This window comes from Primulina eburnea, chromosome 10 (genome assembly GCF_022965805.1).
Source record: "Primulina eburnea isolate SZY01 chromosome 10, ASM2296580v1, whole genome shotgun sequence".
NCBI classification, from domain to species: domain Eukaryota; kingdom Viridiplantae; phylum Streptophyta; class Magnoliopsida; order Lamiales; family Gesneriaceae; genus Primulina; species Primulina eburnea.
In genome coordinates, this window is record NC_133110.1 from 190,565 (window position 1) to 209,091 (window position 18,527).

The following is an 18,527-nucleotide window of genomic DNA, read 5'->3' on the forward strand; positions in this document are numbered from 1 at the left end:
CCTGATGTTTTCCCAGATGAGATTCCTGGTTTTCCTCCGATTAGAGAGGTGGAATTTGGCATTGAGTTAATGCCAGGGACTACACCGATTTCTCGTGCCCCCTATCGTCTTGCTCCGTCAGAGATGAGGGAATTGAAGCAGCAATTGCAGGATCTTCTTGATAAAGGTTATATTCGTCCGAGTGTTTCACCTTGGGGAGCTCCAGTCTTGTTTGTCAAGAAAAAGGATGAATCGATGCGATTGTGTATTGATTATCGCCAGCTGAATCGTGTGACGATCAAAAACAAATATCCATTACCTCGTATTGATGACTTGTTCGATCAGCTTCAGGGTACCTCTGTTTACTCCAAGATTGACTTGCGATCGGGTTATCATCAGATGAGAGTCAGAGATGATGATATTTCCAAGACTGCATTTCGTACTCGATATGGGCATTACGAGTTTCTAGTTATGCCATTCGGATTGACAAATGCGCCAGCGGTGTTCATGGATCTGATGAACCGAGTCTTTCGGGATTTTCTAGATCAGTTTGTTGTGGTTTTCATCGACGATATCTTGATTTATTCTCACAGTGTGGAAGAGCATACTCATCACTTGAGGATGGTGTTGCAGATTCTTCGCGAAAAGCAATTGTATGCTAAGCTGAGTAAGTGCGAGTTCTGGATTAATCGTGTAGTATTCCTTGGTCATGTGATTTCCAAGGAAGGAGTTTCTGTGGATCCTAGCAAGATTGAGGCAGTGCTGAATTGGTCACGTCCGACGACAGTGGCCGAAATCCGTAGTTTTCTAGGTCTGGCAGGGTATTATCGTCGCTTCATCTTGAATTTCTCTCAGGTAGCTAGACCATTGACGCAGCTTACTCGGAAGGATGTTCCATTTGAGTGGTCATCTGAGTGCGAAGATAGTTTCAGAGAGCTTCGTCGACTTCTGACTTCTGCACCTGTTTTGGCGTTACCGTCAGGATCTAATGGTTTCCGTGTTTACACCGATGCCTCTTTTCAAGGCTTAGGGTGTGTGTTGACGCAGAATGGTCATGTGATCGCTTATGCTTCCAGACAGTTAAAATCTCACGAGGAGAAGTATCCTATTCATGATCTAGAATTAGCTGCTATTGTGTTTGCGCTAAAGATCTGGCGTCATTATTTGTACGGTGTTCAGTTTGAAATCTTTATTGACCATAAGAGTCTTAAGTATCTGTTCACTCAGGCTGAGTTGAACATGAGACAACGTCGTTGGATGGATCTACTTAAGGATTATGACTGTGTGATCAAGTACCATCCAGGTTCTGCAAATCTCACTAGCCGATGCTCTTAGTCGCAAGGTGAGAGCCTCTGCACTTCAGACCAATGCTATGTCTAGTGCTGTCCAGGATTGTTGTTCGTTGGGGTTTAAGTTCAAACATCGGAAAGGTATGGAGAGCATTCGTGTTGCTACCATTTTATCTGAGCCAACTTTGTTCAATCGGATTCGAGATGCTCAGATGTCTGATCTCAAGACTCAGAGATTAGCTCGGTTGGTTGGTGGAGATAGCAATTTCCATTATCAGACTAATGGTCTTCTGTGTTTGTCTAATCGGGTTGTAGTACCAGAGGATGATACTTTGAGGGAAGAGATCTTGTCTCAGGCTCATCGAAGCAAGTTGAGTGTTCATCCGGGAAGCAATAAGATGTATAAAGATTTGAGGACACGATTTTGGTGGAAAGGGATGAAGCGCAGCATTTATCAGTTTGTCTCCAAGTGTCTAGTTTGTCAGCAGGTTAAGGCAGAGCACCGTCGACCGGGAGGATTATTGTTGAACTTACCTATTCCTGAATGGAAGTGGGAGCATATCACGATGGACTTCATTACTCACTTGCCATTGTCTTCGAGGAACAGTGATGCTATTTGGGTAGTGGTGGATCGACTCACCAAGTCTGCTCATTTTCTGCCATATAACCGTGATTTCACTTTCGATCGTATGGCTCGATTGTATATTCAAGAGATTGTACGTTTGCATGGAGTGCCAGTCAGTATTGTTAGTGACAGAGATCCTCGTTTTACCTCACGATTTTGGGGTAGTTTCCAGTCAGCATTGGGTACTTCACTAAGTTTGAGTACGGCTTATCATCCAGAGACCGACGGTCAGTCAGAGAGGACTATCCGTACACTTGAGGATATGTTGCGAGCTTGTGTTATGGATTTCGGAACCGCTTGGCAGGATCATTTGCCTTTGATGGAGTTCGCGTACAACAACAGCTATCATCGTAGTATTGGTATGGCACCATTTGAGGCGTTGTATGGGCGACGTTGTCGTACTCCATTATTCTGGGACGAAGTTGGGGAACGACATGTTGAGGGACCAGAGTTAGTCCAGCAGGCTATTGATAAGGTTGCAGTAATCAAGAAGCGGATTAAGACTGCTCAGGATCGACAGGCTAGTTATGCGAACACCAAGCGTCGACCTCTTCAATTTCAGCCAGGTGAGAAAGTGTTTCTCCGAGTTTCGTCTTTTCGCAGGATTTTGAGATTTTGTCTCAAGGGTAAGCTATCTCCAAGATTTATTGGTCCCTTTGAGATATTGGAAAGCGTGGGAGATTTGGCTTACAGACTTGCATTGCCGCCGTACCTATCAAGTATTCATGATGTGTTCCACGTATCTTTGTTGAGACAATATGTAGCAGATGAGTCTCACATCTTACATCCCTCTGAAGTTCAACTTGATTCGGATTTGTCTTACGTGGAACGACCAGTTCGGATTCTCGATCGCAAAGACAAGGTGTTGCGGAATAAGATCATTCCTCTTGTCTTAATTCAGTGGCAGCGCAGAGGCACTGAAGAAGCCACTTGGGAGTTAGAGAGCCGTATGCGTTCAGAGCATCCAGAGTTCTTTTGAGTTGTACTGTAGTTGTACTATGGATGTATGTGTGTTTTTCCGTTGTAAACCAAACATCGGTTGTATTCAACAGTATTTTAGTTGTTTTTCGATGCTGTGATTTCGTTTCGTTCTTCTTCTAGCCTGATTTCGAGGACGAAATCTTTTTAAGTGGGGGAGAATGTAGTAGCCCGAATCCTATTTATTTAAATAAACATGATTAAGTATCTTTAATTAAGTAAATCATGTGTAATTTTGGCTTTAGAGTTCGTGTGAGTAAGCCGAGATCAGCCCGGGAAGGGAAGAACAGCCCGGGAAGGGAAGATCAGCCCGGGAAGGGAAGAACAGCCCGGGAAGGGAAGAGCAGCCCGGGAAGGGAAGATCAGCCCGGGAAGGGAAGAACAGCCCGGGAAGGGAAGATCAGCCCGGGAATAGTATTTGGTTGACACGCCTGCCGGACAGGTGTCAAGTGCATGGTAATTGTTGGACACGTTCATGCATGTAAGGTGAGGTGTCTTTGTGCATGCTGCCTAGCGACAGATGTCCGGATGCATGGGATTTGGTTGACACGTTCATGCAGACTGAGGTCTATAAATAGGCCATGGGATTTCTCATTGTGGAGGGGGTACTGTGTGTTTAAATGCAACTTTTAGCTCTCTAGAGCAGCCCAGAAAGGGAAGAGCAGCCCGGGAAGGGAAGATCAGCCCGGGAAGGGAAGAGCAGCCAGGAAGGGAAGATCAGCCCGGGAAGGAAAGAGCAGCCAGAAAGGGAAGAGCAGCCCGGGAAGGGAAGATCAGCCCGAGAAGGGAAGAGGAGCCCGGGACAGAGCAGCCGGGCATAGCCGACGGTCTGAGAAGGTCAGTCAGGGAGCTCAATATTGTCAGGGCTGACGACGGACTAGACCCGATTGATAGGATTTCCTGTGGACTAGGATTGCTTTACTAGAGGTACGAAAGTACTATCCGAGATATCCTGGTCGAGTATACATTCTTATATGTGTTGCATGATTATTTGCTGCATTGATGTATGTCATATGATGCATGCTATTATGTCACGCTTATTGCTGCATGTTACATTTCATCTTGAGCCGTATCTCTTTCGAGATAGCCTTTATTGTTGAGCTATATCTCTTTCGAGATAAGCTATATCTTGTGGGGCCGCTCAGCCCTGTCTTGTGGACGCATGGACACCGAGAGTACACAGTGGCCGACGGGTCCGGAGGGCTTCGGTGATCCGGGACATTTTAGGTCCACGTCTGATCTTGTAGTGGATGCAGTGACCCAGAGGAGTACCGCGCGGCACTATCCACTTGGCGCCTCTAGACTGAGCATATTGAGATCTTTTGTGACTCCCGTTTCTTGAATACCCTGGTATCATATCATAGCATGTGCATTTCATATAGGCTTGTATACTCATGCTTTTGTACTGGGCGTTCTTATCGCTCACGTCCTCGTTTTTCTTTATCTTGGACACCCCATTCCCACGGGGCAGGTCTCAGGTTGGAGGGCTCAGGAGGAGGAGGAGGACGTTGAGTAGCCATTTGTTTTAGTTATCAGTACTGCTTTGTTTCGAGACAGTTGTACCAGTTATTGTTGTTTGAATTATTCTGGACTTCGATTGGGTTGTATATCTTTCATTTGTTGACTTTTTCCGCCATTATCTCTGATTGTAATTAATTAAGTTAATTGCATGCTTAAATCTTGATTAGTAGGTGATTCTGGAACGGGTCACTACAGCTGTCCACCAATGATCACTAGCATCAGTATATAATACCAGATCATCTTCATCTTGAGGAATAGCCATTTTTGGAAGATTTTTACAAACTTCCTTTAAATGGATAAGTCCTTCTGTGTGTTCTTTTGTCCATATAAACCTTGCATCTTTTTTCAATAATGGACTGAACACCTTCCTGTATTTTGCTAGGTTTTGATAAACATCCCAGCAAAATTAACAACTCCTAAGAAACTTTGAAGTTGCTTCTTGTCTTTGAGATTTTCTGGAAATTCTGCACCTTTTCTACTATGTGTTCTTGCAGAATTATACCTGACTCATCGATTTCAATTCCGAGGAATTCAATCTTTCTTGTAGCAATGACTGCTTTCTTTTCAAATAAAACCAGTCCTTGGCATTGCGAATGCAACTTATCAAGTGTTCTCTACTAGGTATAAAATACCCATCAAACTCCAGAATTTTATTAATTTCTTGATAATTAATAACTAATATGGGTTTTCCTCGTTTTATCTCACCATGGTTTCTTACTAGAAAACCTGGACTGCTATATGGTGATATACCTGCTTTGATCAAACCAAGGTTCAAATGTTCCTTGATTATAATCTGCATATCCCTTTGATCAATGATGTTCATTGGGATGGGTTTACAACGGACAAATTCATACTCTTTGCCTTCCTTGATCTTAAGGCAAGCCCTGAGTTGATTTCTGTCCCACCATGCCAAGGGATCTACATTGTAATTTTCTCTGATCCTCTTCTTGACATCTTCCAATGATACCTTAGATTCGAACTCTACTTCATTTGTTTGTAGAGTTATCTTAAGGCATTCTATATCTTCTGGTTGGAGTTCTTTGTCAGCTCTCAACTGGAGCATTGTTTCTCCAAACCGTCTTGAATCCTTCATTTTTGGGTTCAGAAGTTTTCCTGAATCACCACGCTTGCTGCGAAACTGGATTGGCAATTTTCTGTAAAATGCCTCTCGTAGTCTCTGGACTATGATTCTGTGATCACAGGGTGTTGTGAACACTAATCTTCTAGTCTCATTTTCTTGGGTATAGGACTTGAACATTTGTAGGAAATTATTTCCTAACAATATGTCAGCTCCTGTATCATGAAAATAAATTGGTGGTGTCTTTACCTTATACCAAGGTGTTTGTCCAGCACCGCCAATCATAATTTTAGTCATCTTAACTCCTTTACATAGAATTAAGATTCTTCTGGAAAAATCTCTTCCAGCAATCTTGGGTAACTCTTCTTCCAAATTATTTGGAAAAATTCCTCTTTTTGCTGTGCAGATTCCAGCCCCTGAATCAATATAAGCAGCAAAATATTCTGCCTTATATTGTTCATATAACATTCCTACTGGAATGTATATAGAGAATGTGTTAGAGTAGGTGCCCGTCGAGCCAAGTGTTGGCCGAGTGTTCACAATGAAACTCTATGTATAAGCAATCTTTATTTTAGTAATATTTGATATTATTATTTTGGCACATCTTTATCTGTATACCCATGCTAGTTGCATAGATAAAACCCTTGAATATACAAATAGTAGAAAGAATATGAGATGCTCATATGATGAGTATCATGAAACTCATATTTGTAATACTGTATATTCTAAACGGTTACTAGTCGATTCAGCCGCCACTAAGAAGGATATAGGCCGCTCGAGTTAGAGACTAGTATCTGCGATGTGAGTACCATGTTTCATTGGTAGGGGACATTGTGATGTCCGAGCATGCAGATAGGTGCTCCTGGTAGAGTGCACTGAACAACCCTCCATTAAAGGACTTTCCAAGTGGTTCTCACTTATCGAGTGGAAACGTCCTAGTTTATGGTTGTACACCATTAGTCCTTATGACCCGGGACAACATTGAGACTCTATGTGCTAGAATTACACTTTGACTTGTTTACCGACTCTCATGGGGTCATCAGGTGGCAAGGTTGGGTGTTCTGTCGAAACACATAGGAGTCAATGCATTGTAGTCGGGGATTCACCGCTTACCTTCGGGTATGGATATCCTATGTGTTATCATGTGTATGTAGGTTGAAATCTCTGGCCAGAGTATGGTTGTAATTATGAAAAGGGTTTCATAGATTACACCATCGATGCAACTACGACATGACACATAGTATCGATTCATTGACAACTCTCGATATACCAATGGTTGTCGAATCGGTCGGGATATATGAGTTGAAGGGACCGTACTGTACGCTAACCATAATAGAATGGTTCTTGCAGGCACTATCATTTGATACCTAGGGAATCATGTAAGCGATGCTGCTAGGCGTTTAACATGATTGGTTGGGTACTATCAGACTTGAGTTCTGACGTTCTTATTATCAAGGTGTTGATAAATAAGAATGGAGCAATTGGGGTATGCTCATATAAGGACATGTTTAGTCCGAATCAGATGGAGATGTGAACCCACGGCTAGTTGTATCAATGAACCATTGAGGGCCACACAAGTACTAGCTTTCTAGATCCCGTTGAGAAGTAAAAATAGTTCAATGTGTTGAACGGCTTATAAAGGAGTTTATAAGCGTAAGGAAAATTAGAAGTATGACTTCTATAAAGGAGAAAATAGTTCAATGTGTTGAACGACTTATAAATGAGTTTATAAGTGTAAAGAAAAATAGAAGTATGACTTCTATGAGAGAAATGTAAATTTTGATTTATGGAAGTGTTCCTAAATTAAAATTTGGCCAAGTGAATAATGTATTTGAAAATTGTGATTTTCATAAACATTATTATGGACTAAATTAAATTAATTCAAGTGTTGAATTAATTAAACACTAGTGGACCTAGTAGAGTCCAAATAATTAAATTAATTCAAGTGTTGAATTAATTAAATTATATTGAGTCTTGTAGAGCTCAATTTAAATTAATTATTTAACTAGTGGGACTTGGGTAAATTCAAGTAATGTTTAATTAGTCTCAAATATGTTTGAGATAATTAAATTTAGTCCATGGTTTTTATTTTGATAAAAGCCATATAATATGCATGCATGGGAGGTGAAAGGTTGGGAGACTACTTTTTGAGTTTTCAAGGCATGGCATGCACCTTTTTGACTCAACTTTTTCACAAACCAAGACAAGTCTCCCTTCCCCTCTTTTGCACTCCATATGGCCGAAACATTGCAAGAAATTCTCCTCATTTTTCTCTCTTTTGTGTTCTTCAATTGTTGGAGAAAAACACTCTCTTCTCTTTGAAAAATCCTCATATTTTTCTAGTGCAAAATATGAGGGGATCTACCTAGTTAGTGGTGGGCTTAATTTGAAGGAAAGATTCAAGGTAGGAGGAAGCTTGTAGATTTCTTCATGCCATTCAAGAGCTTTGTTGTTTAACAACAAAGTTGGAGCCATACATCAATCCTTGTGATTGATAGGTAAAACTTCTAAACACCCTATGTATGACATTATTTGGTGTTTGTTGTATTTGCTACACAATTTACTTGAGGTGGCCGAAAATTTACCAAAAAAAATTAGATTTTTAAAACTTCCGTTGCGCTTCCAGTCACCGTAACCGATCCCCTTTCAAGTGGTATCCGAGCTATGGTTACGATTTTGTGTAGCAACTACAAGATATTATGTTGAGATCGATTTCTAACCGCATGAGGTGAAGTTTTGCAACGATTCAAGGCCGGGTTTGGGGCGGCTTTTGGGCAGCAAGGGCAGCCCAAGGGGCTGCCCGAACAGCCCCCATTTAAAAAAAAAAATAAATAAAATTTGTTGCCGGAATCTGGCGACGGAGCTCCGGCGACGACGATGACGACTAGGGTTTCCAAAAGTGTTTTGGATTATCAAATTGTCATGGGCCTTGAGTTGTTGGGCCATTGGATGGCTAACATATTTGTGAATTTTAAATGGGCCAAAACGTTTTTGGTGAAAAATGAATTTTTGGGCCCTTAAGTTTAAAATTACAAAAGTTGCAAACATTTTCTCATGAAATAAATATTTTAAGTTGGACTTTAAATATTTATAGTAAATGGTGATTTACAAGAAATTCGGTTATAAATAAATTAATTGGAAAGTAGACAATGGTGTTTGTATACTTTGTTAATTTAGTTTATAATCGTGGCGGTTAGTGATTGGATCAAGATATATAATATTGGATCAATTAATTATTGTGATAATTAATTGATGGTGTATGATATGTGATATTATGCATGAAGGATGATCAAAAGCCCAAGCCCAATTTGCTAGGTGTATGCTAGGATATTTTGTGTTGAATGATTGTAATAATTATCAAATTTAAAGTGGGCTTGGTTTATGGCCCGTTCCCACCCCATGAGATGTATCCCTATTTTTCATGGATATTTATTTGTAAATATTAGTATAGTGGATGATCAAGATTGGAAGATGGTGGCCATGATGATTATGAAGATCAAAGACATGTAAATATTGGAAGCTAATGTAATAGTTGCATTGCATCCCGTGCATTTACCCTAGGATTGGACCTAGGCCCGTGTTTAGCTCACATGGTCCATTAGTATTGGGGCGATTGATCATCCTTGTTTGTTTACTGTTTATAATATATGCATGATATGTTATAAATAATGAGTATGTGCGTTATTATTATGATAATAACAAAGTTGCATGAATCCGGCAAACATACGATCAAACATGGCGAGCTTTTAAAATAAAATTAATGATGAGACCTTTCAAAATTAAAAACCCTCATTTTGAATAAGATTCAAAATTAATATCAAGCCCGAAAAGGGGAATTATAAATTTGTTTATAATTTCCTTGTCTTCCATCGACAATGGGTGCATGATGAACGCTACCCGTACTCGGGGCTCGGCTCATATTATTGGGGGAGCTTTGGGTGCCGGAAAGCTGTGACATCCATTGACATGGTGATGTGAACTACGTGGAACTCCCATGATTACGGCTCATATTATTGGGGGAACTCGTGGCGACCGTCCATTAAGGTTCAACATCGATGGGTAAGGCTTGACACGTGAAGATGAACGACGTCATATTATTGGGTCCTAATCAAACGTGAGACAAAAGTTTACGTAGAGGGTTGCATTGTGATGCAATTGAAAACTACCTTTTAGGAATTGTGATTGGCTGATATTATTCGGGATCATAATTCGCTAATTGGACCTTACGTACCTACTGAGGAAAGGAGTTTCCCGTTTTCACTAGAGGGTAGTGAAAGATGTCAAAACAGTGGGAGCACATATTTATGAAGTAAAAGTCCAAACTTCATATCTTACTAAATATTTTAAAATAGTCACCAACATTTATCTGTTTTCACTTTTCAGTACAAATTGACAATGTCTTCGATTCGCAATCCGATATCCATAATACTCGACAAACACATATTAACTGGACCTAATTACCTCACTTGGCTAAGAAACCTGAAAATTGTCTTGAATTCGGAAAGGGTAGCATATACACTGACTGAGTCGCCCCCTATTGAGGCTCCGACTGACTACAATCCTGAGGAATTGCAGGCTTACAAGGAATGGTGTGACCATGACTTGATAGCCAGGTGTTATATGCTGACTTCTATGAATTATGAGCTGCAGAGGCGTTTTGAGGATGCAAAGAATGCTGCTGACATTCATAAGCACCTCAAAGAGCTCTTTGGTGAGCAGACTCGGCCTCTTAGGCATGCTACCGTCAAGGAGCTGATCACTATGCGCATGCGAGATGGGGCCTCGGTCCATGAGCATGGCCTGAAGTTGATTGGGCTCGTGGATAAGCTTGTTGGCATGGATATGATCTTGCCTTCGGAGTTGACCACCGACGTGTTGCTCTTATCCCTGCCTAGCTCATTTGATCCTTTTGTGGTGAACTTCAACATGAACAAGATGGAGCCGACCCTTGAGGAGTTGGTAAATATGCTTGTTACGTTTGAATCCACTATCAAAAAGGAGAAGTTGGTTCTTTATGTGGGTTCTTCATCTGGTACGAAGATTGATCCACATGGGAAGGGAAAGAAGAGTTCTTTCCAACGTCCCAAGAAGAACGTGCCCTTGATGAGGCAATCTCCGAATCCCGTTGTGGCAGCCACACCAGTTAAGGCTGACAAGACTAGTGATGTTTGTCATCGCTGACAGGCGAAATTGCAAGGAATATCTGACCCAGAAGAGTTCTGGAAACGGTATATTCTAAATTGAAGTAAACATTTCAATTAACTCTACTTCTTGGGTATTGGATACCGGATGTGGATCACATCTCTGTAATGTGTTACAGGTGATGGGAAGAAGTAGAAAGCTTAAGGAAGGTGTGACCTTCTAGAGGATGGGCAATGGAGCAAGAGTTGCTGCCAAGGCTGTTGAAGATGTTTACTTATTGTTGAACAATGATTTTTAAGTTAATTTTAAGAGATGTTTTGTTTGTACCTTTTTGGTGAAAAAATTGTTTCCATTTCTATTGTGATAAAAATGGATAGTCTTGTTTATTTAGCAAAGGTGTTTGCAACATTTACAAGAATGAATGTTTAATTGGTACTTGAGAACTTGAAAACGATCTCTATAACTTAAAATTGAAAGATATTCCATTAAATGTCCATTCAAAAGGCAGACACCATATGAGATATGGATGGGTAAGCCTCCCAAATATTCTTATCTTAGAATATGGGGGTGCCCTGCTTATGAAGCAGGTAGTGGGAGATAAATTGGATAGTCGATCCATTTTATGCTACTTTGTGGGATATCCAATGAATTCGGTTGGATACTACTTCTATCATCCTCAAGAAACAAAGGTGTTTGTTTCTAGGAATGCAACCTTTTGGAAAGGGAATTTCTATTGGATAGAAAATGGGAGATGATAGAACTCGAAGAGGTTCGAGAGACACCCACAATTATAGAACCCACACCCGAAGAGCCAAATGAGAAGATACAAGCTCCTAGAAGATCCGAGAGAGTCTCGAGACCACCTATAAGGTATGGTCAGCTTCTTGAAGAGGGCCATGATGAGCCTAACCATGGATGTGATCCAAGGACCTTCAAGAAAGCGTTATCTGATGCCGATTCATCCAAATGGCTTGAAGCAATGGAATCTGAGTTGAATTCCATGCATTCGAACCAAGTGTAGGATCTTATAGATCCACCTGAGGGAACGGTTCCCATAGGGACTTGGGGCGGATGGAAGGTATTGACCTTCAAGGCGCGATTGGTGGCAAAAGGATATACTCAAATACAAGGAGTTGACTTTGAGGAAACCTTTTCACCAGTTGCAATGCTCAAGTCTATAAGGATATTGCTAGCCATAGCTGCATGGTATGACTATGAGATATGGCAGATGGATGTCAAGACAGTCTTTCTTAATGGGGATATTAAGAAAGTGATTTACATGTCTCAAAGCTGGAGGGTTTACATCTATCGGAAGTGAGCATATGGTATGCAAACTTCAGAGACCTATTTATGGTCTAAAGCAGGCATCTAGGAGTTGGAACCTTAGATTCGATAGTACAATCAAAGAGTTGATTTACTAAGAATCCTGAGAAACCCTGTGTATAAGAAGGTCAGTGGGAGTGTTGTGACATTCCTGGTGCTTTATGTTGATGACATTCTACTCATTGGGAATGATGTAGGAATGTTGCAATCAACTAAGATATGGTTAGCGAGTAAGTTCTCGATGCAGGACTTGGGTGAAGCATCTTTTGTATTGGGATACAGATCTATAGAGATAGATCGAAAAGATTGCTTGGTCTCACCCAGTCCACATACATTGATACCATCGTGAAGCAGTTCTCGATGGATAAGTCCAAGAGAGAACATCTACCAATGTGTCATGGCGTGTCCCTATCCAAGTCTGTCTTTCAAGACTGATGCAGAGATAGCGGCGATGACAAGCATATCTTACGCATCTGCGATTGGTAGCATCATGTATGGGATGATATCTACACGTCTTGACGTGGCTTTCGCACTAAGTGTAGTGAGTAGATATCAATCGAACCCTGGTCTTCCACACTGGAAAGCTGTGAAAGACATCCTCAAGGAGTTGAGAAGGACCAATAAATTATTCTTGGTCTATGGGGTGGAGAACAGAAATTGGAAGGCTATACCGACTCTAGCTTCAAAAGCGATATCGATGACTCGAAGTCAACCTCTAGGTTTGTATTCATGCTCAATGGTGCTGCTGTCTCTTGGAAGAGTTCCAAGCAAGACAAAACTGCGGATTCGAGCACAGAGGCCGAATACATTGCTGCATCGGATGCAGCAAGGGAGGCTGTTTGGATAAGGAATTTCGTCCAAGAGTTGGACGTCATTCCTAATGGAGTTGCTCCTCTCCCGGTGTTGTGTGACAACACGGGAGCTTTAGCTCAAGCAAAGGAGCCAAGGTCTCATCAGAAATCCAAACTAGTATTGAGAAAGTACCACATCCTCGGAGAGATTGTGGAAAGTAGAGAAGTGTCTTTTGACATAGTCGGCTCCGCAGATAATGTTGTTGATCCACTAGCTAAGCCTTTACCTGGACCATTATTCGACAAGCATCGCGAATCAATGGGTTTAAAGCATATGGGTAGTTGGCTCTAGTGCAAGTGGGAGATTGTTAGAGTAGGTGTCCGTCGAGCCAAGTGTTGGCCGAGTGTTCACAATGAAACTCTATGTATAAGCAATCTTTATTTTAGTAATATTTGATATTATTATTTTGGCACATCTTTATCTGTATACCCATGCTAGTTGCATAGATAAAGCCCTTGAATATACAAATAGTAGAAAGAATATGAGATGCTCATATGATGAGTATCATGAAACTCATATTTGTAATACTGTATATTCTAAACGGTTCCTAGTCGATTCAGCCGCCACTAAGAAGGATATAGGCCGCTCGAGTTAGAGACTAGTATCTGCGATGTGAGTACCATGTTTCATTGGTAGGGGACATTGTGATGTCCGAGCATGCAGATAGGTGCTCCTGGTAGAGTGCACTGAACAACCCTCCATTAAAGGACTTTCCAAGTGGTTCTCACTTATCGAGTGGAAACGTCCTAGTTTATGGTTGTACACCATTAGTCCTTATGACCCGGGACAACATTGAGACTCTATGTGCTAGAATTACACTTTGACTTGTTTACCGACTCTCATGGGGTCATCAGGTGGCAAGGTTGGGTGTTCTGTCGAAACACATAGGAGTCAATGCATTGTAGTCGGGGATTCACCGCTTACCTTCGGGTATGGATATCCTATGTGTTATCATGTGTATGTAGGTTGAAATCTCTGGCCAGAGTATGGTTGTAATTATGAAAAGGGTTTCATAGATTACACCATCGATGCAACTACGACATGACACATAGTATCGATTCATTGACAACTCTCGATATACCAATGGTTGTCGAATCGGTCGGGATATATGAGTTGAAGGGACCGTACTGTACGCTAACCATAATAGAATGGTTCTTGCAGGCACTATCATTTGATACCTAGGGAATCATGTAAGCGATGCTGCTAGGCGTTTAACATGATTGGTTGGGTACTATCAGACTTGAGTTCTGACGTTCTTATTATCAAGGTGTTGATAAATAAGAATGGAGCAATTGGGGTATGCTCATATAAGGACATGTTTAGTCCGAATCAGATGGAGATGTGAACCCACGGCTAGTTGTATCAATGAACCATTGAGGGCCACACAAGTACTAGCTTTCTAGATCCCGTTGAGAAGTAAAAATAGTTCAATGTGTTGAACGGCTTATAAAGGAGTTTATAAGCGTAAGGAAAATTAGAAGTATGACTTCTATAAAGGAGAAAATAGTTCAATGTGTTGAACGACTTATAAATGAGTTTATAAGTGTAAAGAAAAATAGAAGTATGACTTCTATGAGAGAAATGTAAATTTTGATTTATGGAAGTGTTCCTAAATTAAAATTTGGCCAAGTGAATAATGTATTTGAAAATTGTGATTTTCATAAACATTATTATGGACTAAATTAAATTAATTCAAGTGTTGAATTAATTAAACACTAGTGGACCTAGTAGAGTCCAAATAATTAAATTAATTCAAGTGTTGAATTAATTAAATTATATTGAGTCTTGTAGAGCTCAATTTAAATTAATTATTTAACTAGTGGGACTTGGGTAAATTCAAGTAATGTTTAATTAGTCTCAAATATGTTTGAGATAATTAAATTTAGTCCATGGTTTTTATTTTGATAAAAACCATATAATATGCATGCATGGGAAGGTGAAAGGTTGGGAGACTACTTTTTGAGTTTTCAAGGCATGGCATGCACCTTTTTGACTCAACTTTTTCACAAACCAAGACAAGTCTCCCTTCCCCTCTTTTGCACTCCATATGGCCGAAACATTGCAAGAAACTCTCCTCATTTTTCTCTCTTTTGTGTTCTTCAATTGTTGGAGAAAAACACTCTCTTCTCTTTGAAAAATCCTCATATTTTTCTAGTGCAAAATATGAGGGGATCTACCTAGTTAGTGGTGGGCTTAATTTGAAGGAAAGATTCAAGGTAGGAGGAAGCTTGTAGATTTCTTCATGCCATTCAAGAGCTTTGTTGTTTAACACAAAGTTGGAGCCATACATCAATCCTTGTGATTGATAGGTAAAACTTCTAAACACCCTATGTATGACATTATTTGGTGTTTGTTGTATTTTCTACACAATTTACTTGAGGTGGCCTGAAAATTTACCAAAAAAATTAGATTTTAAAAACTTCCGTTGCGCTTCCGGTCACCGTAACCGATCCCCTTTCAGAATGGACTTGTGGTCATTGGATTTTCCACATTTTATCATCTGCCATAAACTCCATTCCATACTCTAGACGTTTCCAGGGTTTGTGTTCCTCGAGAAACTCTAGTCCAAGAATCAGTCGATCTGATTCTTTACCTGGAATCCCTTGGATATGGACTTCCAATTCTCCGATGTTAATCAGTCCTTGATAAGTTCCTATCATTGGTTGTTCCAAATAGTATATTGAATTACAAGGAAATTGATTCCTTTGTTTTGTAATATCAAATACTATTTCTACTTCCTTCCAACCTTATGGGCATCTGAGCTTTCCTATTGTAGAAAAACTTTTCAGCTCCTGTTGGGTTTCTTTGATAGGCTTTTTATCTCATCTGTAGCTTGTAATTCTATCTACTTGAAAAGATAGCCTTCTTGATTCCAATCTAAGACTTTGATTTTTTTGTAAAATCGGTTTGTCTTGGATCTGGATATCTGTTTCCTGTATTAAAGGAAACTCAACTCTTTCTGGATAAATTGCCTGAGCAATTTTTCCAAATATCTCAGGGATTTCAATAAACTCATTTCTAATAAGCAATTCAGAATGATGTGTATTAGATAGAACATATGAAATTTGATAGGTAATAGAATATGGTCTATTACCTTCTTTCATCAGCCTTTTTTCCTTGAAGTTTTGATGCAATGTCAAGGCTCGGCTGAAATCTCGATCTGCCAGGTTGTAGGCTATCCTTGGATAGATTACTCCTACAATCTTTCCTGCACAGAGGTTTCCTGAGATCGTTCCCAGTACTGAATCTTGTAGATTCCCCATTCTTTTATCGCATATAGCAATATCAATCGGTGAATCTATCCCTTCTTTGAAAGTAGCTTTTATCATAATTTGGATTGCTCCGATATGAATCCAGGACATAGTCCTTGCTACTTCTATCTTGAGTTTTTGTAATTCCTCCTTGATTTCTTCGGAAGGAATTAATTGCATCTCCATTCTATTTCATGTTAGTTCCATCGGGATTGTCATTTCCCTTCTAGAATCTTTATAGATTAGATGATGCTTCATGTTTCTTAGGCCAAGACTTCCTAAGAACTTTTTTACCTGTCCTGCAGAGAAACCTTGATATCTCTATAGACTCGGATTTTCTCTCATGATTCTTTGAACCATGTTATGAGATATTGTAGTCTGGCTGAAAAATCCAGACAGATCTTCATATGTTTCGTGTCGAAACACCTCGTCCTCAGTCAGATTCCGATTCTGTTCTATCAGATTCTTCCTGATTTAAGACTTCTTCTTCTTCATATATACTTTCATCTGAGACGATGTCCTCAAATCGGTATACTTGAATAAGATCTTGGTAGTAAACTGCTTCTTCAATATCCGGGGTAGGATCAAAGCGTTTAATACCTCTTTTTTTCATTTTCTGGACAGTTGGTCGAGATATGACCTCTTGCTCCACATGTCCAGCAATTGCAATCCTTGAAACTTTCATTGGCTCGAGTATGAGCTCTTCTGAAAGTTTTCTTCGTAGGTGTTCTTCCTGTGCTTCGAGATGTACTCGATGCTTGGGATGATATCCTACTCCTCGATGGTCCGCTTCTTTGTCCAGATTTATAAGATCTGGCTTTCTGTCTAGACCATACAGTTCTTGGTTTCCAAGAACTTCTCCCACTTCGAGCATAAGGATGTGTCCTGAAACTTTTCCTTTTATGCTTCTGTGGTTTACTTCCAATAATTGTTGGAAGATCATTTTCCTTACAATACAAAGGAGTTCTTTTGTTGATACCCCTTAAGCGTTTGTAATTATTTTGTAATGCTGCCATATGACACCATTCTGCTAATTTCTCTTTGAGGAAAGAGGCTCTTCTTGCCAGCGTATCTGGATTTCCAGGTACATATTCCCTTAAGAGCATTTCTCTCCAAGGGCTTGACATTTTTGCGAAGAAAAGCTGCATAGCTATATCTTCTTCGACTCCTGAATTCCATCTATATTTGGTAAATAACATAATGTATTTATCTACCAAACATATATCATGTAATTCCAGACTATACAGAGCTTGAGTATATTTTTTCTTCTTCTCTGTATCTTGACTGTTGAAATAGTCTACCCCTATAAAGTGTGCTTTAAATAGGGTAGCCATTTTTCCAGCGATCTCACTAAGAGATTCACCAGTTAGGACTGACTCTTTCATGTCCAATGAAGTCATGTCCCAAGCAATCTTTACTGATCCCATAAGACTCATTTCCAGAAGTTTAATGAATCCTTCTTTATTGAGATCGAGCGTTCCTGCTGCAATTCTCATAGCAGATGTCCAATCATCTATGAGATCTTCTCTGTTTTTGAAGTCTAATACATCAAGGTTAAGTTCCAATTGAGACTGAATCCCCATATTTTCTAGAATGAAAAGGTAATTACAAGTGTGGTTCCACAACTCGCAACATGATATTTGCGAAGATATTTACTGAGAATAATAATTTTCAAAATATATGATCAGTAAAAATGGTTTGGTTAATTAATTATCAGATGCTTCCAATTAACTATTAAACAATTGATTATGAAACTAATGCATCATATTTTTATTTCAACTAATTACTATTGATATTAGCTTTTATTGATTTTGAAAAAAAAAATGCAGTACATTGAGTCTCTAGGAGATATTGAAAATATGTTGGAATTTATATTGAAGTATGATGATCAATAAAAATGACATTTTTATGACGCAATATAAATTATTATTTTAGTAAAATAATTTTTTCCAACATTGAGGGGGATAAACGTGGAAGTTAAAGGTATATCAGTGATAATGTATTATCTTTTCTGATATAAAGTGAACCCGAAGTTCAAAATTTATTTTCCAAATATATTCTTTGATATAATGTATTAATATGTAAGATATATTATTTAGCTCTTATAATTTTCAGTTGAAATTGGTTTTTAAATATGAAAATAAATAAACCCGTTTTAAAATGAAATTATAGAATAACTCATATGTCAAAATTAAGGAAACTGATCGTCCTGAAGAGATCATGACATAAATAATAGTAAAATCCTAGAAGAGGGTGTCTAAAACATCTAAAATAAATTGATGTCATGCAAAATCATATTGTATTTTACTTACAAGGAAAACTTAAATATGCCAGACGCGTTGTTGACCAATAAATTCAAAATATTTTGTATCTTGAAAGTATAAAAACTCAAAAAAAATGTAATTTTAGATTGTACAATAAAAAAGATTGATAAATCAGAATAATGTTATTCCGGAAGAATAACAAACATATGCAACAAATGAGATTTC